The 26,478-nt window shown below is 36.7% G+C and overlaps 1 long non-coding RNA gene across 1 annotated transcript; it reads right to left on the bottom strand.

The window, feature by feature from the left end:
* Window positions 1-17,670: 17,670 nt before the first annotated feature.
* LOC141658843 (uncharacterized) lies at window positions 17,671-18,648 on the bottom strand. The gene is made up of 3 exons (XR_012549470.1): window positions 18,555-18,648; window positions 18,347-18,466; window positions 17,671-17,767 (listed from the first exon to the last, which is right to left on the bottom strand). It is a non-coding gene; the product is annotated as an uncharacterized LOC141658843 (long non-coding RNA).
* Between the last annotated feature and the right edge of the window lie 7,830 nt (window positions 18,649-26,478).

Raw genomic sequence — 26,478 nt, forward strand, 5'->3', positions numbered from 1 at the left:
TCGTCAGGTTGTAATCTTCGATTGACCTGATGGCTATACTTTGACTTTCGCCTTGTCCAAGCCTCAGTCAAAGTGGGGGCTCTGTAGATACCTCATTTCTGCACCTCCCGCAAACCACCTGGTGATGATTGGGCCGCATGTTTGGTACGCGGAACGATTTGTGACAGTTCGTAAGTTTATCGTCAATGATTGCTCAAATATTAATATCTACCTCTTAGTTGTCATCTACGCGCCGATACGGTCGTTTTGGCAGTAATTAGAGTACATTTGGAGTCCGGGCCTGAAACCGTCTTCATTTTCTGATAACCGTTAAATCCCGAGTCAGAATTTTCTGGAATGTTCCGGATATTTCTATTCCATATTTTATAAATATTTCACAATCTTTGTTCTTTGGTAAACAATTTCCCGTAATATTCATACAAAATATTAAGGAAAACCAAATAATCCCTTTATTCCATAATTTAAACACGAAAATCTTTCTTCCGCAGGAGGAAACCACTTGGGAACAGACGCAGCAGGTGCTGCGCCTCTTCCAAGAGACGCAGATGGATCGCCGCGCCTCTTCCCGAGTCCTTTCTGCGTATTTTTCGTATCTTTTTTATATCTTTCCGAGATTCATTTCCAAAGTCTCTCCGAAACCCTATTCCTTCACGTGATTAGTATAAATAGGAGCCTTCGCTCCTCATATTTCTCACGCGAGTGTCCGCCCTTCTCTTCTCCCTTTGCATTCTAGACCTTTGTTCTTACTTTTTGGCGTCTACGTGCTTGAACATTCGACCACGTAAGCTCGGATCCTTCTGAGTACCAGCCTCGTTTGCATGACCGACCAATTTGACCAACTACACATCAATCAACTTAATTAATCAACTTTATTCGTTTTCCTCATACGAGGGCACTTTCATATTTGCGTTATAGTTCGAGTCGAGCATCACTAATCGATAACTTAGTTCATCTTGTTTCGTCAAACATGTAAGTCTGAGGGTGTATAATCTCTCTTTATTTATTGTTATTTACTTTTTGTATCACTAATGTAAGGTTTATGTCGAAAATATCATTAAAATCGATTTCTAAATCCATGCTCTAAAACCCTTTTTACGGATTTTCAGAAGACGAACCGTCGAGAAAGGACGCAGCAACTGCTGCACCTCTTCAAAGGAGCGCAGTATCTGCTGCGCCTCTTCGTGAGGCTGCCGCAGTTCCTGCTTCCTTTCTTCTTCCTTCGTCCTCTGTTATTCATCAATTTATTTGTTTTCGCTTGTTTTTTCGTTAATTCTTTGACACGATAGCATATTAATTCATATGTATATTATTCATCATCATTAACATGTATAATTCGTCATTTAAATTCCGACTTAAATCCCAAGTAATCTCATATTTGCGGGTTTTCGTCATTAAATTCAATTCCGGGTTGTAGAAATTCAATTCGTTCATACTGAGTTCCTAGAATTCGATCATTGATATATTTCCATCCATCTTTTATCATATTCATCGTTTATTTGTCATTAATTCATCATGTTTAACCTATTTTGTTCACCCATGTCACTAATTAATCAATCGTTCATTCATGTAATTAATTCATCTTAATTCCGTCTCATCCATGTTTATTGCTTTCATGACCATCATTCACATGTAAATAATCTATTAATCACTTTCATCCGAGTCAAATAATATTAATCAATCCTTAAATTCATCCACGAATATTAACGAATTGCAGTTCCGGCTTCACAGCCAGAACTCACCCTTGGAACAGACGCAGCAACTGTTGCGCCTCTTCCAAAGTGCGCAGTCCTGCTGCGCCTGTTCCAGGTTGATTTTTGTCTCTGAACTCCGTTATTGCTTGACCTAGTTTAATTAGCTTACGTATAATTAACTATTAACCGTATGATCGCCTACTGTTTGGTTCGTTAATTTATTCTTTTATTCTTCTTTTATTTCTTTTCTCAAATTATCCGTTTTAAAGGTATTTTCGACATAAATCGCTAACTCCATTGTAGTTATTGTAATTTTCTTTATTGTAATTTTATCCATTGTATTTATCATATTGATTTGTATCATTTGTATGTTTTCACATGTAATTGAATCTAAATTCCTACTTTGACATTAATTGTATGTTAAACTACGTGTTTACCGACTTAGTTAATTCTCACATGTTAGGATTAAAACTTGGATGTTGCATTGCATGCATACAATCGACGATATATCGAGTATAGATGATGTCCCTAATCATTAGTAGAGGCCGCTATCGAGGCAGGCGAGATTAGGTGTTCGATCAAAAGAGCTTCCTAATACGTACCCTCACCCCTTACTCCAGATCTCTGTGAACACCCGTGTTCATTGGCATCCACGAGAGTCATTCTAGACATAGAATGCTAAGCGTAACGATTGCTTAGTGTTCATGTCTCTACTTTGTGTCTTGACATGACACGAGGTATTCGAACGGTTCCAATTTCCCATAAAAATTGGTGGCGATTCCAATAAAAATGCAAACGCTTGTTCTCTCTCTCCCAAGCGCCCCCTGTGGGCCCCCGCTGTCCACAGTTTTGTAAAAGTTTATTTTTTTAAGTTTAATTGTGTAAGTTCAAAAATTTTATGGCATAGCTCAAATTCTTTTAAACAAAACTCGAAAACTTTAGTACACAACTCGGATTCTACATCATACAACTACATACAACAAGTTGTATAATCTCCTCATTGTAAATTGATAAGGAAGTTATCAATATACTCAGATAGTAAAAAAGTTCAATTGAAGTAAACTAACCAAACGAAAGAAAAATAAAAATTAAAAGAAACAACCAGGCCCTAATTAACCCGACATAATCCCTAATCCGAAAATCACCCGATCTGAAAATGGCCCGACCCGATATAACCTGACCCGCATGACCCGAAAATGACCCGGTCAAGAGACCCGAAACGAACCCGAAACCCGACAGGACCCGGCCCGACCCGAGCTAACCCGAAAATGTGACAAACCCGAACTAGCCCGACCCGAATTGGTCTGACGCAAACCCGACCCGACTGACCCGTTTGCCAGGTCTACTTAAAGGCTTGTATGTACAATTGGATTTCACTGCCAAAGTACATTACTCTTATAGCCAAAGTATATTACATTTGTATTAAAGGTTCATTATTGTTGTTCTGCAGGGACATCATCAACTTGATTGGAATTGTTTTCCCATAGTACAATAATTTTAAGGCGTTTTGCACAATAAACATTATTGTTGTTCTGCAAGAACATAATAAACTATATTGAAATTTGTTTCCGGAATATAACACTCTCTTGAATTAAAATTTTTTCAAACTTCAGGTTGTTCGACTCGCAGCTTCCTCAATATATGTTACATTACTCACACACATGTCACAACGAAACTTAAAAAAGTTTTTACAGCTTCAATTCAGCATCTTCCTCATCTTCATCGTCATATTCTTCCCATGGCAGTGGGTTTGAACGGAAATCCATTGCCTTCTTTAGTACAGCATCAAAACATACATTGCCTTCTGTTGAAATCATATATGAAATGTATTTCTTCCGCAGAATCAGTAGGGGAGCATCCTAGTAAAGTAAAGAAAACAAGGGGTTAGAACATGTACAAATGTGTACTGAATTATGTATTGAAAATAATTGTATTACTTCTGAAACTCACATCGCCTTTTTTAAGCCCACAGGTCCAATTTAGATTACCCTTAAATGTCTCCATATGTCTCATAACGTAAACACCACAATCAGTCTTGTTAGTGTTGTTTCTCCACTTCATCTTTGCAAGAATAGGCTGCAGTTTTTTAATGCGATCAACTTTTACCTTTGAAACACCGATGTCTTTCAAGTATTCTGCTAGAACATTACGCTGGCGGAGAAGGGGGGCAAGAAAACATTAGGACACTAATAATTATGAGGTACAATATCACAAAAATAAGAAAATTAAGACAGACACAAAATTCTATGTAAAGTCATTGGGGAAGGTACACTCTATGTAAAGTCATTGTACATTCACAATAATGAATAGGAACAGTATGTAGTACTGTTAAGCAAAAGAGAGCATATAATCTTACAAAAGACAGTGGTCTATCGTGGAAAAATTCTTCTGGTTTTCCGTCACGATGCACATTATCAATGATGATGAACTTATACTTGTTGCTGTCAATGACTAGTAAATGGTAATGCCTTTTATATATAACTGGGAAGAAGAACTGTAGATTTTAAAAGATTTAATTAGGCAACAAGCAAATTAAAAATAACATGCAGAAAGAGTGTATATTGTCGATGCTAACCAAATCAATTCTATCTAGGTTAACCGAGAATTGGGTAAACTCTTCTTTCATTATATCCTTAATCACGATAAAATTTTCAACAGTGTCCAGTTCTCCATGAAGCATCATCTGTATGCAAGACAAGTAAAGTTTCTGATGTTAATCAAGGGAAAAAACATTACAAAATTTACTTGTTGAAATAAGCTTATATAAATATTTGACTTACACACACAGCTGTGGTGAAAAAAAATCGATAAGGCTCTGAAGAGTTTCTTCTAGATTCCTTGGCATTCAAAAGTTTTGCCCAACAATCGATCACATCACTCGTTAAATACTTAGATTGTCGTAGCGTTGCCATTTCAATACGCCGAAGAGAAATTTCACCCACATGCACAAGAAGTTCCCTGGTTCAGGACTACCAGTGTTAACTCAAAACAGGATACATAACATTTTAAATTTAAATATTGTACATTAGTAGATATATATATATATATATATATATATATATATATATATATATATATATATATATATATATATATATATATATATATATATATATATATATACCAGCTAAATCGGTATGTTTTCCTCTACTATACGACACATAATCAGCAATGCAATTCTGAAACTCAGTAAGAGGAGTAATAATGCATGTATCTGTGCTTAGTAAATTATGATTTGCAAGGATGCTCAGAGACTCTGGTTGACTTCTTTCATGTTCATGAACATTTTCATTGTTGATGACTTCGCCCTTGGTAGTGTCACCACTGTCAAGCAGATTATGCTCATTTGTACTCTTGTCGTTTGTATTACTCACATCTGTCATGCTGTCATTCTTCTCACAAGCATCATAGCCATCTGGTATAATATTCCCTTCTGTACAACCTACCTCCATTGTTCTCTTCTTAACCCTAACAGTCTCATTGTTGTCAGGGACACCAATATCATCGGTACTCTTCTCTTTCTTTCCAACTACCTCCTCTTGTATTTTCTCATCCCCAACAGTCTCATCACCCTCGTAGAATTCTTCATCAGACGAATCCGGTTTCTTTGGGAAGGGCTTCTCTTGATACTGCTTCACCTTTGTTAAAACGTCATCACAAACAATGTTGCACTTGGATGAAACCAAAGTGCAAAGATATTTGATTCTCAATATTCGAAGTCCATCCATCTACAAAAGTTAAAATATCTTGAGGATAGGTAACTTATAAACAAGAATGTGCTTTTAATACTTTAAGAAAGATCATTTAATTAAACCAAAAGTACATTTACAATTATTGGATATAAATTGTTTAGAAACTTACGTTGTTTTTTGTCAACCCACAAGTCCAATACTTACACCCCTTCTACGTTTCCATGTGTTTCATTGTGTAAATACCACAGTCAACAACATTTTGATGGTTTCTCCAAGGCATTTTCAATGCAACAGGCTCCATTGCTCTTACTCTTTCCTTCAAATCACCAATGTCATTGAAATATTCTGCCAAAGCATTACGCTGTATGGAAAAATTCAGATCAAACTGTCTAGAGAGATTGTGCAAAAAATATGACATTGTAAAAGAAAAAATAACCAATGAAAGGCAACTGAACAATTACCATATTCCAAGGTTCGTTTCCATAACGAGTTTTTGGGGTTTCATCATGCTGTTGATTATCAAGAATGACAAACTTGTTCTTCTCCATATTGAATACGAACAGGTAAAAATGCTTGTCGGATATTATTGGGAAAAAAAACTGTTTTATATAAGAAAAGATTAGAAGATACAACAGACATAAAATTTGTTACAAGAGTAAATTAGCAGCAGAAAACACTTTGTATTGACTATATATATTGTTTGAGCTAACCATATCAACTTTTGTCACATCAATAATCCCAGCATGATTTAACTCATTTCTAAAATGCCTCTTGAATACTTCCAATTGTCTTTCAAATTTGAATTCTTTCCTTTGCCCTTGAAATGCTTGCTGCACACACAGAACATAATATTCTTCTATTAATATACATTTGTATAACATAAAATTATTGTAATATAGAATGAAATAAAATTTTACATACAAATACGAGGGTTGAAGCAAAGAATCGACGTAGTGCTGAAGATTTTCCTTCAAGTTCATTGAAATTCAAGTAAGCTGACCAACAATCAACCACAGCATCTGCTATATACCGAGGTGGTTTTAGAGATGCAAAAAGATATCGGGTACCCACGACATTCTTAAACTCAAAGAGTTTCTCACTGGTCCAGACGTTACACAAAACAAGTCAGTTAATTACACATATGTACATTATATTTATTAATAATGCACATAATACCCAAACGAAATGTACAGAATGATTAAATAAAAGAAATATAATGAGTAGAATAAAATATACCTAGCAAGAACAGTGCCTTTTCCCTTGGTGTAGTAGACGTAGTCAGCAATACAATGCTGAAACTCAGATGGCTCTGTACATGGGTCAGTGTCTCCTCTTAGTAAATCAAGTTCAGTACTAATATCTAAGCTTGGATTGGGATTGGTTGCCTTGGGTTCTTCACTATAATCTTCAGATAACATGCTACATACAAGGGTATTTATAAGATTATCCGTATTGGCTTCTTCCTCATTCTCCACGTCACTATCAACATAAAGATGGTTCGAATCATTTTGTACATTCTTGTCATCATATTTCTTGTTGTCTTCATTCCCATTTTCACACTCCCCTTCTGACACCTCTTTCTTGTTGTCACACTCCCCTTCTGACACCTCTTTCTTGTTATCTTCATTCCCATTTTCAACCTTGTTATGTTCATTCACATTGTAAACCAATTCACCTTCTTTTCTCAATGCACAAGGCTTCTGGAGTAGTTGAAATGTATCAAATTAAAGAACAATACACTTAAGCACCAAGTTAACATAATATAACAAAAAATATGATCAACATATTTACCTTTTTGTATGTATAAAAAATCGGCCTCTTCAATGACATGCTTTCAACCTGAATACTATTTTTTAAAGTTATGTTTACATTATTCAAAGCTTCAACAACCAAAGGATGATTACTAACATCATTCTCGCAGAGAAGGAAAGATCGGAATATCAAAGCAACATTAATACCAACAGAACTTTCACTATCAGCGGAGCTGTCCTCATTTGACAAATTGAGTAAACTAAATGCATGATCACAGAGCTTCTGAGCAGACTTGTTCTCCTTAATTATTGATACTCCTTTTTCTAACTTAGCCTTAACAGATGATATGTTATGAGCTAAACTAGTTATACATTTAGCAAGATCAAGAATATACTCCTCAGTGTAGTCCTTTGTTTGATAGACAGATTCGACACCTGTATTGTCAATCACCTCCTCCATTGGTGCTTCCAACTTACCATTTCCAAACATACCGCTTTTCATATCATCCTTCTCTCTCGATGATAACAAACTACTAGTCCAACCCACCAACGTATAATAATCTCTTTCAACTTTTAGTTCCACATGAACAACGCGATCAACATAGATGAGCTGCAAAAAAAAAAAAATTAATTACAAGAGAATGAAAACGTACCTTGCAATGTTAAATTAATTTATGAACTTCAAATATATTTTTTGAGACTTCCTACCTCCAAAAACAACAGTGGCCCGCCGAAGTGAGTCTCCTTTTCCACCCACTCAATCTTGCTTTCTTGCAAACTTTTTAACAAAAAGGAACACCAATCGTAATCTTTGATTTCATCAACATTCATCAACGATTTCAAAACATGATGATTAACCAAAGGCTTTTGGGTGTTTCTCATTAGCAAAGAAACAGCAAACACAACAAAGTTAACCTTGAATTCATCACCACCATGATCATGATTTATCAACCAATTCTCAAGCGTTTTGAGTGGAACTTGTCCATCTTTTATACCAAATTGTTGTTTCCATTTTCCATAAAACTCTTGAAACTCTTCTGATTCAGTACGAGTTTTGGATAATTCAACTGTTTTAGGGCCTATTGGAAATCCAAATGTTGATCTTACATCAGAAACCTTCAAGAACAACTTCTCACCATCAAGAAGATCGATCTGGTTTGGTATGGGTTATACCGCTTTAATTAACCAAGTACCCAAGCTTTAAAGGAATGGAACGAACTCTTAACCAAAACAGCCCACTAAATCCAATCTCTTCTAGCGCACCACTGTTCGTATGACAAACGTTCAACTACCTCAACTACTCCTGTAGGAGACATTCTCGTATATGCACTTTTAAACGAAGAGAAATCAAACTTCTGCTTACACTTGGAACCCAATACCATCTTATTACTTACTTTACCCTTTTGAGGACTTTCTTTCTTTGCAGTAACAATTTGTTTATTAACAGAAACAATTTGTTTCTTAACTGCAAGATCATCGTTACTTTCTTCATTTATCTTCTTTGCGAAAGATTGTATAGACTTAGATTTACTGTTAATAGTAGCTGATTTACGCTTTCTTGTAAATGAAGCACACTCATTTTTACCATCAGTGGAACTTTCAGTTGGTGGAAAAATAAAAGTAACTTTTCTCCGCTTTTCAGATTTTTTATTTTCCTGCTCCATAGTCTGTAATAATAAAATGAAATTACAAAACAAGTAGAGATAATCAGCAGTTATCTAATTTTAGGAAATGTACATTAATCACAAATATAATGTTCTTTTAGATGATTCAGAACAATTTATATATTAATAACAAACGACACATTAATTTAAGCTGAATGTACATTATATTATTACCTTCAATTAAAAATCCAAAAATTCACAAGTAGGGATAATCAGCAGTTACCTAATTTTAGGAAATGTACATTAATAACAAATATAATGTTCTTTACATATTTCAGAACAGTTCCTATATTAAAAACAAACGGCACATTATTTTAAGCTGAATGTATTATATTATTACGTTCAATTGAAAATACAAAATTGACAAGTAGAAATAATCACCAGTTACCTAATTTTAGGAAATGTACATTAGTCACAAAGATAATGTACTTTTAGATGATTCAGAACAATTTCTATATTAAAAACAATACGCACATGTCAGCCTCTGTGTACTGTTTTTGTCTATTAGCTTCAAGTTGTCGGGCTATGCTGTCTCTTTCAGCCGTGATAAACTTCATCTGCGCTTCAGCAATGTCCTGCCTCTATTGTAGTGACTTTGCATTCACTTCAGCTATGTCCAGTTTCTCGTACAACCCTTCCTGATGTTCTTCTAATACTTCGTTTTTACCAAGCACCTCAATAAGATATTGATCCAGTGAATCTCTTTCACGTTTCATTTCAGCGAGATCATACTCAACGTTAGCGAGTTTTTGCTCGATATCCGACATTATTTCCACATTGCTAACGGAACTCATATTCTGGTTCAGGCAAAAAATAAACGTATTTTAAAAAGAGTGACAATAAACTTAAGGCATTATGGGAAGTACCAACTTCAACCATATTTAAGGCCATACTATAGGGTAAAACAAATTAACGTGGGCTTTCACATTGTATAATCATGCAAAGAGCAAACAATGTTATTGTGAAAACAGATTACAGCAAAAGGTAAAATAATCTTCTCCTGCAAATATTAAACACATTGCCAGATTGAAATATCTACTATACTAAATTTTGGCAAAACGTTCGAGCCACAAATGCAGTTTGATTTTGAGACGAAACAACTTTTAATTAAATGCAGGGACTATAGTATATATTTCTTTTCACAAGATAAAAAAACATAATAATTAATCAAATAATACTTATAAATGAAATAATCTGAATGTTATATAGGCTACTATTTACATAAAGATATGCATTTCTTTTGCAGGGATAAAATACTAAGAACAAAAAAAAAAAAAAACCACAAACCAGAGCACCTTTTCAAAGGAGTGAAGACGTTTTCTATATGATTATTCCATAGATTTTGTAATTAACACAACTAGTTTAGACAAGTATTTATAGTGAGTTTTATATTTAAACTGATTTTGAAACAGTCTTGAATGGCTTTTGTAAGTATTTCTAATATTAATTGAATAGTATTGTGTCGTTTACTGTCATTAACATTCAATACATTTTTTATATATGCTATATCAAAGTGCACAACAATATTTCCTATGAACATTATCAATAAAATAAATGTTCCTTTAAAGGCATGACAATGGACATTGGCAGGAATACATTATATAGGAACCTTTATTTGTATGAAATAAATTACCAGAGCATATTACAATACCATTACTGCATTATTCTTGCAATAATATTCAATATACTTATTTACATGAAGATATGCATTTCTTTTGCAGGGAAAAAATAATAAGAACAAAAAAAAAACAGAAATTAGAGTACCTTTTTAAGGTAGTGAAGACGGTTTGTATGATTATTCCTTAGATTTTGTAATTAGCACACTAGTTTAGGTAAGTATTTATAGTGAGTTTTATATATAAACTGCTTTGGATAAGAATAGGAGAAGTTACAATTTATGAGTGTAGTATTATTTGTCTTTTCACATGCATTAGTTTACAACTGCCATTTGACACATGTCTCATTTAATCAAATAATCATGAATAGTGGTGTCTTTTCACCTGAATTATTCTACAACTTGCATCTGAGAGTGTAATTATTAGATGCATTAATTTATATTATTTAATTTAAATGGTACATTTTTAATGAACGTAATGGACATTGTAAATACAGTGATGGGACAATTCTTTTCATGATGTATCGAAAATTCAAAAATTACAAAAGGTACTATGTCAATATAATGAAATATCATTAACAAATAAGAGAATGTACTTATATTCTGAATGGACATTGAAAATCAACAGTAGGTACAAGGGGTATGAGGTAAATATAAAACTTATACTCAAATGTACCTCAGCTGTTTATATATAGTATTACTCGGTTTGATTTAATAGAATAAAAGCAAGTTCGACCGCTGGTCGGGAAATTGATGTTGGGATAGAGTCAAAATCTTCTTCTTCACTGTCTACAACAACAAGATTTCCTAACTCGGGTGCCAAATGATATTGAAACAGGTGCAATGTCCTCTTTGTTAAGAGATTGTCTGTCAAGTAACAAAGACACCTTCGGAAAACCACTACATTATCCCTGGTAGTCGTTCTAACCCCAAATGAAATGATTGTCTGTAATCTGCTTTCATATTCCTCTCTTAAACGGGCTTCCTCATTGTGTAAGATAAACGTCTTAGCCCAACACTTGCATACTGCTTCCATGTTATGTTTGTCAGCTTGATTAACTTTTTGAAAGATTTGTAGCATGTAAGTTTCATCTTGTAGTACTGTGTTTTTTGCATAGTTGTCCTCCACCCCTGAAATTATGGCGTGCTTCCCATTGAATAGCTATCCTAGCATTGTCTTCTTTGCGTCAAGATGATGTTCAATGAATTGTTTTCTGTCTTTCTCTTCAGAATTTGTTACCAATCCCAAGCAAAATAATGACATGATTTCCTCTGTAGACAGATTAAAAATGGTTATTCCAAAATGTTCATTTGACAATAGCATTTAGAACATCATACTGTAAACTTTAAAAACACTATTAATTAAACGATGAACATTGTGAGCAATATTCGAAATTGAGTAAATTGTACAATTAGTATTTTAATTTACCTATTACTCCTATTTCATATGATGTACACAATTTTCCTACTTGCCCCAATTATCCCAACACACGTAAAATCTCACACAATTGTAATCAATAAATAACATCCCATTAAACTTGACATGAACATCCAATTAAACTGAAAACGATGAAAATGTAACCAACAAAAGAGGCGTGATTTTCAGGTGATTTTTTCAATGATTTAAATCAATCAACTATAATTAACTAAGAAATACACCAAAAGAATGGACGAAATTCAGGACAAGTTAGTAAATGAACGTGATTACCTGGCAATGAAGAAGTATTGAAAACGAAGGTGGAGTATAACCAAAATTTATGGAGAAGTTACCTAATACTCCGTAGTTGAAAGAAGTATTTTCTTTGGAAAGATTGTTTGAAAGAAGTATTCATTTTATCTATTTTAGATTTACACCTAATTGTGTGTTTTATAATTGAACATAAATTGGCTATACTTCCATAATAGGTATTATTTGGTCCACCCTAGATTTACGTGTGTTGGGGTTATTTGGGCAAGTAGGAAAATTGTGTGCAACATATGATATAGAAGTAATAGTTAAATTAAAATACTATGTACTAATTGTACATATTTACTCAATTTCGAATATTGCTATTAGTGTATACGGAGTATATTTTTTTGTTTTCCTTAAAATGAACATTCTCGTATTAAAATGACCACGCACGATATAAATTAATTGTATCAATTGTGAGATCCTAAAGCAAGAAAGTTACACAGGATGTAAATTTGTTTTCCTTAAAATGAACATTCTCGTATTAAAGCAAGAACATCATTAATTTTGGTGAACATTTGTTTTCCTTAAAATGGACAACTGATCATTATAGAATGTACATTATAACAAGTAGCTTGGGTGAATGCACATCCAGTACAACTTTGATGTACATACGCCAAAGATCAAAAGTACATTATCAATACAGCAAACCCAATAGACATTAACTAACGCCAGATATGTCGACAGCACAAAAGAAAACTAATAAATCATATTCAGGAACTATTTGTGAATGTCGTTACAAGCTAATGCATGTCTAATAATGCTGTTACGATGTTTGTTGTCCTCAAATGTTAGTAGCGTGCATAGATACTTGAATCTCAGCATTGTCAACGATCTCATCTGCAAAAAAAAAACATGAAATTAGAATTTAATAACCAACAAAATAACATTGATTTGTTCTAAATAAGTTACAATTAAAATGTAAAACTCACATCAATTTTGGACAGTCCACAGTCCCAAGTGGCTATTCCCATAAATGTTTCCATGTGCCTCATGGTGTAAATACCACAGTAAAAAATATTTCTGTTATTTCTCCATGAAAGCATTGCTATTGTAGGATCCATGCCCATTACTATATTACTTTTCTCCATAGTTGATTGATTTTCACCCAAAAACCGTGCAAAAGCATCACCCTCTAACACAATATTAAAAATTAGACGAGATGAACCATAATATACATGAATTTACCAATGCAAGTGAACGATAATAATTCATAGTTGAGGAGAATGTAAATTTACCAGTTCAAGTACACTATCACCATACTCTTCTAAGACACTCCCCCTTCTAATGCGATTGTTAAGAATAATGAGACATTTCCTTGGCAGGTCGAAAACGTACAACACAAAATGATTCTCAAGTGCAATAGGGAAAAAGAACTAGCATCAGGGAAAGAAACAATTGTAAGGTCACTGACAGGTAAAGGTTAATTTCATGTTAAGTAATAACACATTTTGAAAACTTTAACAGTACATTCACTGACTTCTATTCAAATACACTACTACAGTAATACTGAATTTAATTTCAATTACTAAATGAAGTGAGGGACTGACTAGTTCAATGGATGGAAGATCAATCCACTCAAACTCATTTAATTCTACTTCGATGCGACGCTTGAAAGGTTTGTAACGATGATCATCAATAGAAGCACCTGTGTTCTTCATTAATAACAACTGCACAATGAAGATAAAATTTTAGTAATGTGAAAATGTTGTAAATAGAAAACTGAAATACATGAAAACAATGACCAAACTTACATATGTAAGTGTACTAAAAAAGAATCGTGTGGGATTGGTTGGACTCCCATCCTTTTCTTTGTAATTTAGATATGCCGACCAAGAATCTATGACAAAGTTTGAGATATAGTGATACGGTTTTAATGACAACAGTTGATCCCAACCAAGGACATTATTTTTGAACTCAAATAACGTATTACTGCACAAAAAACAGTAATAACATTATGATTAGCAGCAGATATGTAAAGATGAACTATGTAAATAAATATAAAATATTAAATCTTCTGTATGTAATTACCAACTGTTATCCACAGAGCCCTGGCCAGTGAGCACATAATTGAAATCTGATATTGCATTGATGTCAAAGGTATGAAGGGATTCGTGTCGTCAATAGCATCAGGGAGAGGTTCACAGGAAGGACTCTTACTAAAATGATATTGATTCCCTGTTTTCGGATATAAAGGTGGCCGATCAGCAGACAATTTCTTTCTTTTTTTACCCCGCTCTGGTGCTGCATAAACAGAAGAGTCCTCATCTTCTGGGAACACATCTAAACTGAATGACACAGCAGCGTTTGTAGGCGCATCCTTATTCCTCTCAGCAATTAATTTTCTCACTTTACGAAGAGACGCTATGTGTTTGCTAGCAGAAGTGGGTTGTTTGTTGAAAACATGGTCTGTTTGATATGACGTTTGAATAGGTGTTTTAGTTAAATGAGCAAGAATTTCTATCGGTGGCATACGCATGACTTGTTCCTAAGGTAGCCCTAACAATGTCATGTTTGTCCCTCACAGTCTGTTTAATGCGTGGCCAGTTACAAGATGGATCAACAATCCCATCTTCAATGGGGCTGTCAGGAACATCAATCAACAAAGGATAAGAGGAGTTTTTTAAGATGCTACACGAAGTGCGGCGAACTCTAGGACGATTAACAATCTCTTCTATTGTAGGGCTGTTGGGAATATCAATTATCGCAACAGAAGAATATTTTTTGTCAACTTTGTAAAGTATGACAAATGCTAGGATGATGTACTACTCCTATTGTAGGACTGTCAGGAACTTCAATTATCTCAGCAGAAGAAAAGTCTGTGGTGAATCTTGATGGAGGTTGACAAACAGTAGGTGATTTAGGACTGATTTGCACAACTATAATGACATCTGTGTTCTTCAGTTTTAAATGTTTTTTTTTAAAAAAAATAAAAAGGAAAAAAAAAACATATAAAACAGAAACATAAAGCCATTAAAAATACAGATATCAGAAAGGACATGCTAAACATTAAGAAAGTACATGAAGAAAATACATCCTAAATATTAAGCCATAGCAAAGAACATCAAAATTATTAGGAAATAATGCGTACAAATTCCGACATATTAATATGAAGCACAAGTATCCAGAAAGTAAATGCTAAACATTAACAAACTACATCAAAATCATTAGCAAACAATTCGTATAAATTCCGACATATTGATATGAAGGACACGTATCCAGAAAGTAAATGCTAAACATTAAAAAAGTACATGAAGAAAATACATCCTAAACATTTAAAAATATTAAGCCATAGCAAAGTACATCAAAATCATTAGGAAACAATGCGTATAAATTCCGACATATTGATGCACCTGAGAAATAATATTAGGACTGATTTATAATGAACATCTTCGAACATTAATAGCTAAGGAAACTATGTAAAATTGAAGCGGATGAAAAGTAAAACAGATTGTTTTTAGCAAATAATTAAAGGCAAAGAGTATAACCTTCATTCCGATAGAGAGCGATAAGAGTAAGTGAACGATCTGAGAATGAGAAAACGTGCAGGTACAATTTAATTGACAGGTTTATCAAAAAGTAGTAAAATATTAAAGAGAAGAAGTTTAAAGCTGCGGTTTTTTTAAAAAAATTGGGTCATACTATAATTCCATAAGTCCATTCTTTTTTTTTTCTTTTTTTGTTTATTCCAACTGCTAGAACCATTTGAACCTCTACTTTTATATACCCATTTTATACTTAAAAACTTCAGATTAGGTCAAATTAGGATATATGGCCATTTAACACAATGGTAATGTTATAATTTGTCAATGTATTTTCTAAAAGTTCTAAATGTACTTTTTCGACATTCATAATGTACAAATTATCTCAAGTTGTTGGATTACGAACGACCACAAGATCGAAAGACACCCTAGAGGGGGCAAGTGAACACTTGTTAGGGACGGGATTAAAACTAGGGGGGCCAAGTATCCTAAAACGGCATGGGAAAGGGTTTACGGTTGGATTATGAACGGCCGCAAGACCAAAAGACACCCTAGAGGGGGCGACTGAACCCTTTTTGGGGACGGGATTAAATCTAGGGGGTCAGGTATCCTAAAATGGGACGGGAAAGCATTAAGGGTTGCATTAGGCAGACCGCTACCGCGAATCCACCTAATCCAACTCTAAACCCTTTCCCTTATGTGTGGTTTGTATAGCCGCAAGACCAAAAGACACCCAACAAGGGGCGAGTAAACCCATTTTTTGGGAAGGGATTAAAAATAGATCTTTGACAGTTTATTAAACAGGTTTTCCTGTTTACACTGTATATATTATGTAATTTATGTAAACAGTTTAATTAAAATGTCCATTATCTATATTCATAATGTGCATGTTCTGATAATTAGATGCAAGTAAAATATCATTAAGCACTGTTTGGAAAATGTACATTATATTATATTTAAAGGTACATTAAATTATTTTAAAAAGAACATGAAACATTAATTAAATTGTAATGCATGTGATCGTTTAATAAGATAGAAAACTTCAAAAGTTCATTCATATACTTAGATTATGATGTCGCTATAGATAGATCTTTGACGTGATTTTAGACCTATTTTCCTGTTTTCAATGTATAATAGAAATAAATGTGCTTTCAATTTAATTCAAATGTCCATTATGTATGTTCATAATGTGCATGTACTGTTTTACAAAAGAGATTTAAAAGCAGACCTAAAATGTACATTATATTATTTTGCTAATTCAGTACATCATAAGTCGCTATTCAAGGAGAAAACAACGTTCAAGTAAATAGCACACCAAAAATAGACAAAAAAGTACTTTAATTAAGTGCAACAAAACATTGGTTCACAAATTCAACATTTTGCTTATGCAATTACAAATCATTACACATACTAACGTACACCAGAATTTAAAACATCATACTACATGAACAGAGATGTCATCAGACAAATTCTAACGTACTGCGTAGATAATATTTGAACATTAAATGTAATCAATAGCTTTAGAGAAATGACCCTTTTTTCGCATGATCGGCGACAGTTTCATGGCAATCGTTGTGGTCGAACATAAGTAATGTGCATAGATATTTGTATCGTAACACTTTAAGCACGCTCCGCTGCAAAACAGAAGCCAACAATTAACAAGATAGGCAAAACACAATGAACATGAATTAATTTAAAATAAGAACCAACACTCACATCATTTTTCATCAGGCCACATTTCCAAGAGATTAATCGCATAAATGTTTCCATGTGTCTCATTGTGTATATACCACAGTCATCAACATTGTAGTTATTTCTCCAACTAAGTTTTGCAACAATGGGATCCATAGCCAACACAACGTTGCTAGAGTCGGAAGTTTTTGGGTTCTCACCCAAAAACCTTCCAAGAGCATCAATCTATGACAAAACATTTTAAACCAGTGTTAAGCGTGACTAATAGTCAAAATTCAATAGAACAACAAAAATGTGTCAAATTCAAACATACTATTAACAGTGGAGATACACCATATTTCTTGATGGCGTCTTCATCTGAGAGTGAGATGTCAAGAATGACGAAACGCTTCCTCACCAGGTCAACCACGTATAAGAAAAATTGTTTCTCGTGTACAATTGGGAAAAAAAACTGAAATTACAAAACAAATGGCGTACAACCATAAGTACAGTCAAACTCTTCGAAGGGTACATTTTAACTAATCATAAGGCACATGTAAAAAATGAGAACAGTGCATTGCAATATAAAGTGACCTTATTTAATACAAATGCAAAGAAAATTCCTTTTGACTCAAGCAGTTGAAATAAAACAAAAGCAGAATGCAGACATGGAATGATAGTATGACTCATGGTTTATGTTCCCAACGTGTGCATATAGTTGCAACTGCTCATGCATATTAGATATTCCCCACATTGAGAAATTACAACATTAACATTGTAAATGTTTAAAAAGTACATTTAGTACGTTTAGAAAGTACATTGAGAAATTATAGCATTAACATTGTGTTAAATGGCCTAATTTGGCCTAATCTGAACTTTTTTAATATAAAATGGGTATATACAAGTTGAGGTTCAAATGAGTTTAGTAGTTGGAATTAATCAAAAAAAGAAAGGACTTATGCGATAATAGTATGGCTCAATTTTTTAAAAATGCAATACAACAATGGCAAAGAAAATTGCAAAGTATTTCAAGCAAACAATAACAACTTACGAGTGCGATTGAAGTTATGTCTATTCCCGGGAAAAGCTGCAACTCCATTTTTACACGAGCCTCGAATAATTCATAAATTTTTTCATCACTTAAACCTGGGCTGGGTTTCGCTAATACAGACTGCATGGAAAATAACGAAAGAGGGAAGTACAATATTTCAAAATACATATTACACACAACATTTAAGAGTGTATGTAAATGTACTTACATGCACAAGCGTGGTAAAAAAGAACCGCTTCGGAGTACCAAGATTATTTTCTTCCTCTTTACAATTCAAATAGAATGACCAGCAATCAATTACAACACTCGAAACATGTTCAGACGGCTTTAATGACCACAAATGCATTCGCGTTGCAAAATAAGTCTTGTACGAATATAAGTGCTCACTAGAGCAAAAAATATAACAAATTACTTGTCAGGTGTGAAACACTGAAAAAGACATACACAAAATGGTAATTTAGCAAGTACACATTTTAGATTACCTGGAACGACGATTGTTAGTGCCCCGGTCTCTGAAAACATAATCAGCCACTTGAAGGTGCACCGCAGTAAGAGGTGTTAACACATTGGTGTCATATTGGATAGCAGAAAACAGCGGATCAAAACGAGATGACTGTTGCTTGTTGCTGGATAGAGGTATATAAGAAGGACTTGCCATGAAATGAACCTTTTTGGTAGCTGAAGAAGATTCACCAGTGACAGGGCGATCCCGTTTAACCCCTTTAGCTGCGGCTAACCTTGCCTCACTCTCAGCAAAGTCTTTCTCCAACCCTAAATCGAACGAAAATTCACCAGTGACAGGTACAAATGAATTTCTCCACTTAGCCATCACATTGTTCTCTGTGTTTAGCACGGGCAAGTTTCAATTTGTACGCTTTCACCGCATTTGCTACAAAGCAATAAACTGTTCATCCTCATCTAGTGTCTTTGGATTCCCACAACGGTGCACACGACACATCTTTGTACCACCACCATATGTCAAATATACAAATTCGATTCTTTGAATGGGCACATTTTGACACATTCTTCACCTGGGAAACATTGCAAACCAACCGCGTATTTCTCATCTAACACAACCATATCTTCCATGACTCTCTTTGCTGAAGCAGTGTAGTCATCTGCAAACTCCCGGACAAGGCACGGTATGAAGGTACATATTTAGTACTATGAAGGTACATCTTTAGTACTATGAAGGTACAAAGAAAATATTTCAAAGTGAATACTTCAAGAATCAATGGATATACCTCCGGAGACGAGTACGAAATTGGAGATTTTGTATCAGTACTAACATCCCTCGACACTCTCCGCACTTTTTCAACCACTTGTCTGCATGGTTTAGAAAATCGAATTCTTTCCATCAATCGACCTTTTACACGACCAAGACCAAACTGACCAGCTTCCATCTCCTGCTTTTCCCTTGAGAAAAGTGCAGCAGATGTCCAATTCAAAAGAGTATAGTAATCTCTTTCTACGAATCGTTTTTCATGGACAACACGGTCAACATAAACAAGCTGCAAGTAAAAACAGGATTATGACTGAAAAATGGCAGGTTTTAAAACCATAATAACTAACAATAAATGTAACCCAGAAGATTTGTTGTAACACCCCAGTTATTGAGAGTAAGGTTGTCCCACATCGGGGAATATATGTTTATAAGGGACTCCACCCACCACTTAGTAACAAGGCCTTGTGCTTTTGGGCTTAAGTGAGGACAAGTAATGGGCCCAAAGGTACGTATCCCATCTTATTGGGTTGTGTTACGACCGTGGTGGGTCGGGTTGTTATAAATGGTATCAGAGCGACCCTGCGACCGTGTGGTGAGCCCGTGGTCGGGAGTACCCGGGTCACACACCTAGCGGGGGAGGACTCTGGGCTTGGCTGCGGTCAAGTTGGAGGCACAACGCGGACGTTGTATTCTTTAAGTGGGGGAGATTGTAACACCCCAGTTATTGAGAGTAAGGTTGTCCCACATCGTGGAATATATGTTTATAAGGGATTCCACCCACCACTTAGTAATAAGGCCTTTTGCTTTTGGGCTTAAGTGAGGACAAGTAATGGGCCCAAAGGTACGTATCCCATCTTATTGGGTTGTGTTACGACCGTGGTGGGTCGGGTTGTTATATTTGTACCATTAGAAATAGGAGAGGTCCACCAAAGTGATTCTTCTTCCTCTTCTTGACCCAATCCTTTGTGTTATACCAAAAACTCTCCATGACAAATTGACACCAATCAAGCTGACCAATGGCAGACACATTCCTCAGCGATTTTAGTACATGGTGATTGACGAACGGCTTCTGATTGTTGCGCATTAACAAAGACACAGCAAGCACCACAAAATTATTCTTAAATTGATCACTGTAATCATCATGACAAATAATATGCTCTGCAAGGGTCTTGATATCCACTTGACCATCAACATGAAATTGAGCTTTCCAATGCGCGTAAAATGCATCACATTCTGCATCTTCGTCACTACAGCATGAAAGTAAAACAGGTTTTCCTCCAATTGGGAGGCCAACAGCATCATGAATACAAGAAGCAGAAACACGAAAGCGCTGTTTATCAGGTAGAATGATGAAATCCGAATACGGGTTGTAGTTCTCAATTAACCAATAACCAAGGCGTAAAGGAAGCCTTGTAACCCTTAGCCAAAACAATGAATAAAAACCAATCTCTTCCAGAGCACACCATTGATTGTAATCAAGGTGTCGAAGGACATCAACAAAACTTTTAGGTGACATCCGGGTGGTAATACGAGAGAACGTTGGAGTAGGATCATCAACAGTAGGACTGAGGTTGTTCAACCTCGGAGAAATACGGCGCGTGTAACAGTTCGGGATCGCCTTTGCGCTTCAATAACTGAAAGTAGTTTTGCATGTAATATTAATCAGTTGTGTTGTGTTGTACACGTTTCACGAAGAAATGTCCTATCAGTTTTATTGAAATGTGCATGATCTACAACAATAATGTGCACGCAATTATGACCTTTTGCATGTGGTCTTAAATTGATGCTACTTACGTTAAAAGTACTTAAAATTCAACAAAAATCCAAAAAAGCACAAATTAGATCAAACTAAAAAACTACAAACAAATTGAAATGTATAAGCAAGTTACAAAATCAACAAACAATGCGACAAATACAAATTCCGATAGCATGCAAATGAAAACGCAAATTTCGATTTTAACAACAATACTGAACTCAAAATTCATCAATAAATGAATAATCCGGCAAAATGAACATAAGAAACATTAATTTAGGTTACAGTAGAGTTACATAAATTAACGACGAAATCGAAAAAAGCTTGAAGCTAAACAGTATATACCTTCATGACGAAATAGGTAAGAGAAAATCCAATAGAAAGACGAAAATGCAACTCTACAGAGAATAAGGAGAGAGAAATAGTTGAAAGCTTAACAAAGAAGGTCGGAATCCATGGTTGAAAGCTTAACGAAGAAGCGCGAGGTAAATTTCAGGGAAAAAGAAAGACAAAGCCCTCAAGTTTTGGTAAACGAGCGCGCGTTATAGGCCCTTAGATTAGCCGCGTCAGACAAGCTCCAACGACTGACGCGCGTTCTCACCGTTCTCACGCGTGTGCCATTCTCATATGATCCAAAACGTTGACTTGACAGGTTCTTCTCCTTTGACTCAGACTGGGATGACGGATTTTGTGCCTGGCCGGGTTGTCGCTGATGCTGCTCAGCGAAAGTGTGCTAAGTATGGGGATTTGTGCGCAGTGGCGGGTTATGGTTTCCTTCCTTTCTCTTTCTCTTCTCTTGGGGAGCTGGGTTCGGATGTTGTTGCCTTGCTCAAGCGGATCCAGAAATTCTCGGTATCTCAGGATGCGGGGGCTCGAGTGGCCGCTTACATTTTTACTAGACTTAGCTTTGCTATTGCTAAGGGTGTGGGAGCCCAGATTGTCTCTCGGCTCCCCACCAATTTCATGTAAACTTTTATTTTTATTTTAATGAAAGCTGCGCGCATCTTATAATAATAATAATAATAATAATAATAATAATAATAATAATAATAATAATAATAATAATAATAATAATAATAATAATAATAATAATAATAATAATAATAATAATAATAATAATAATAATAATAATAATAATAATAATAATAATAATAATAATAATAATAATAATAATAATAATTTGAGTGGCGCTGCTATGACTATCTCTGATGATTTGATCGCTTTTATTACTAGGGCGGTTAATATTTTCTTGAGGGCAGGTGTCCTATAGCTCTTGGTGAGTACATTGTCAGCGCCCCGCTCACGCTGCTTGTTAAACCGGGTGGTGGTGTTCGTCCTATTGTTGTTGGCACTGTTTGGAGACGTCTGTCTCTAAGGTTGGTGCTTGTTTGGTTGGTCCTTCTTTGTCTTCTTATTTTGCTGGTCTTCAGTTTGGGGTTGGGGTGTCCGGTGGAGGAGAGGCTATCTTACATGCCTTGAATCGGCTCATTGAGGCCCGTAGTGGGGATGTGGGACTTTCTATGTTGCTGGTTGATTTCCAGAATGCCTTCAACCTTGTTGATTGTGCGACCATGCTACAGGAAGTCTGCCGTCGTTGCCCGGTTCTTTCCCGTTGGGTGGAGTTTTGTTACTTTGGCCCGGCCTGTCTTTATTACGGGGAGCATTGCTTGTGGTCTTGTCAGGGTGTCCAACAGGGTGATCTTTTGGGCCTTTTGCTTTTCGCTTTGGTTTTGCATCCCTTAGTGTGCAAAATCCGGAACTCTTTTGACCTTACTATGCAGGCATGGTACTTGGATGATGGCACCATTGTTGGGGACACTTTGGAGGTGGGGAGGGTTTTGGATTTGATTATGGCGGATGGCCCTCGATTTGGGCTCCATCTTAATGTCACTAAGACAGAGGTCTTTTGGCCTATTAAGGATCCTCGGAGTCGGCTTCCCGGTGTTTTCCCCCCTTCTATTGCTCGGCCCTTGCGTGGTGTCTCTGTTTTAGGTGGACCTGTCAGTACTTGTCCTATTTTTGGCAGTGAGCTTGTGGCTAAGAGAGTGACTAAGACCATTGGGCTTATGGACTTAGTCGCGGGGATTGAAAACCCACAGTGTGAGTTGCTTCTGCTTAGAGCTTGTACTGGTATTTCTAAGCTCTATTTCTCTCCTGTGTACTTGCTCCCCTCGTCTGTTTGGTTCGGTCCATCTTCCTTTCGATGCCGCCCTTCGTTCTAGCTTGGAACGTATTGTCACCGCGTCTGGCCCTGGTTTTGGAGATTGGCAGTGGCGCCTTGCTACATTCCCTTTTCATCTTGGTGGGCTTGGTGTTTATGCTGCGGGAGATGTTTTACACTATGCTTTTATGGCGTCCCGTTTGCAGTCTGCAGATTTGCACGCTAAGCTCCTACGGCCTTCTGGTATTGTAGATGCTGGTCCCACTTTTGACGATGCCTTACGGGTGTTTTTTGAGACTACAGGTTCTACTTTCTTACGTGATCCTAGTGAAATCGCTGCCCCTAAACTTATAAAGAAATTGACAGATATATATTTCGCGATGGTTGCTGCTACTTCAGAATCTGTATACTCTTTGACACCGCGTCAGCTTGCGTTGTGGAAGTCTCAACAGGGTGCCCACTCCTCTGATTGGTTGCGTGCGGTTCCTATCTCTGGGTTGGGCTAGACTATGAACGGGAGGACTTATCGTAGTGTGCTTGGATATCGGATGGGTGTTCCGTTATTCACGGTATCTAGGCCTTGTCCTGCTTGCTCTCGGGTTTTTGCTGATGATATCTATGGGGACCACGCTGTCTTGTACTGGTACTGTGGGTGTTAAGTATCGGCATAATCTCGTTCGTGACACCTTATTCGACATCTGCTATATGTCTGGTATTTATGCGGGTAAAGACGTTGATATTGGTTTGGTTGACGGACATGGTGGATCTCTTCGTCCTGCGGATTGGCTGCTTTATTCCTGGGACAGAGGGCGTGATGTGTGTGTCGATCTGACATGGTCTTCCCCCTTGACTCAAACTGGGATGACCGATTTTGTGCCCGGACGGGTTGTCGCTGATGCTGCTCAGCGTAAGTGTGCTAAGTATGGGATTTATGCGCGGCTGCTGGTTATGCTTTCCTTCCCTTCTCTTTCTCTTCGCTTGGAGAGATGGGTTCGGATGCTGTTGCCTTACTCAAGCGGATCCAGAAATTCTCGTTATCTCAGGATGCGCGGGCTCGGGTGACCGCTTATATTTTTACTAGACTTAGCTTTGCTGTTGCTAAGGGGGTGGGGGCCCAGATTTTTTCTCGGCTCCCCACCAATTTCATGTAAACTTTTATTTTTCTATCTATGAAAGCTGCGCGCCCCCAAACTTATGAAGAAATTGGCAGACATTTATTTCGCGACGGTTGCTGCTGCCTCAGAGTCTGTTTTCTCTTTGACACCTCGTCTGCTTGCTTTGTGGCAGTCTCAGCAGGGGTCCCACTCCTCTGATTGGTTGCGTGCGGTTCCTATCTCGGGGTTGGGTCAGACTATGAACGGGAGGACATACCGTAGTGTGCTTGGCTATCGTCTGGGTGTTCCGTTATTCACGGTTTCTAGGCCCTGTCCAGCTTGCTCTCGGGATTTTGCTGATGATGTTTTTGGGGACCACGCTGTTTCTTGTCACGGCATCTTGTGGGCGTTAAACATCGGCATAACCTCGTCCGTGACACTCTTTTCGACATCTGCTATAGATCCGGTATTTTCGTGGGAAAGGAGGTTGATGTTGGTTTGGTTGACGGGCATGGGGTTCTCTTCGTCGGAGTTCTTGCTTTATTCTTGGGACGGGGGCGTGATGTGTGCGTTGACTTGACCGGGTCTTCTCCTTTGACTCGAGACTAGGATGACGGATTTTGTGCCTGGCCGGGTTGTTGTTGATCTTTGCTCTGCGGGAAGTGTGCTAAGTATGGGGATTTGTGCGCGCAACGGGTTATGGTTTCCTTCCTTTCTCTTTCTCATCACTCGGGGAGTTGGGTTCGGATCTTTGTTGCCTTGCTCAAGCGGATCCGAGAAATTCTCGGTATCTCGGGATGCGGGGCTCGGGTGGCCGCTTACATTTTTACTAGACTTAGCTTTCTTTGTTGCTAAGGGTGTGGGAGCCCAGCTTGTTTCTCGGCTCCCCACCAATTTCATGTAAACTTTTGTTTTTCTTTTAATGAAAGCTGCGCGCATCCTTTATAATAATAATAATAATAATAATAATAATAATAATAATAATAATAATAATAATAATAATAATAATAATAATAATAATAATAATAATAATAATAATAATAATAATAATAATAATAATAATAATAATAATAATAATAATAATAATAATATTTTCATGGGTGTCGGGATGGTTTCGGTAAGGGCCTTACAAAGGCAGCTTGGCAGAAACATTTTCAGGACCGACATTGTCATGACGGAGCGTTGGCCCTTACGCGGCAGACTCTTTCTGATAGTTTGACTGTTTATTCCAATGCCGAGAGTTCTTTGAGACGGATGGGGCTCTGGTTGTGTGGGGTGTGTTTTATGACCCGTACTGTTAGAGCTAGATGTCGGCATAATCGGGGTGATATTGTGGAGCATCCGGGGTGTGTTGATGGCATTTACACCTTCCATATTCATGGTATTCCGAGACCTTTGGCTCCTTCTACTTCGGTTTCTTCTGATGATAGTGTGGAGCTTGTTCAGTGGTCTATATCTTCGCTGGATCGTCTGCTGTCTTTGGGCCTTCTCACTGTGAAATCTATTCCTCCTAAGTGCCGTCTTGGGTTTGCTCGGGCTTTGAAAGGGGCCTTGGATGCGGTGTTTGATGCCCCTAGTGATCTCTCCCGCTGGGTTCGTTTGCTTGCTTTACCTCTTTGTTTGCTCAGGACTTTCGCTCCTCGGAGTAATCATGAGTGTCGGATCGCTATATCGGCGTCAAAGATCGGGAGGAGAGCATTGCCGTGGCTATTCTTGCTTGGGGACACTGGGGGGAGGTTTGCGGTTATTCTGAGGGGGTGCTTTGATGAGGGTCCTTCTTCTTTTTCTCGTCGATGAGGATCTCGATTTGAGTGACCTTAACCTCCGCCAATGCGGAAGATATCGGATGGCCATTATATCACGTACGAGTGCTTTCTTCCTCGGAGTCGCCCCTACTCC

This window comes from Silene latifolia, chromosome 6, assembly GCF_048544455.1.
Source record: "Silene latifolia isolate original U9 population chromosome 6, ASM4854445v1, whole genome shotgun sequence".
Lineage (NCBI taxonomy): Eukaryota > Viridiplantae > Streptophyta > Magnoliopsida > Caryophyllales > Caryophyllaceae > Silene > Silene latifolia.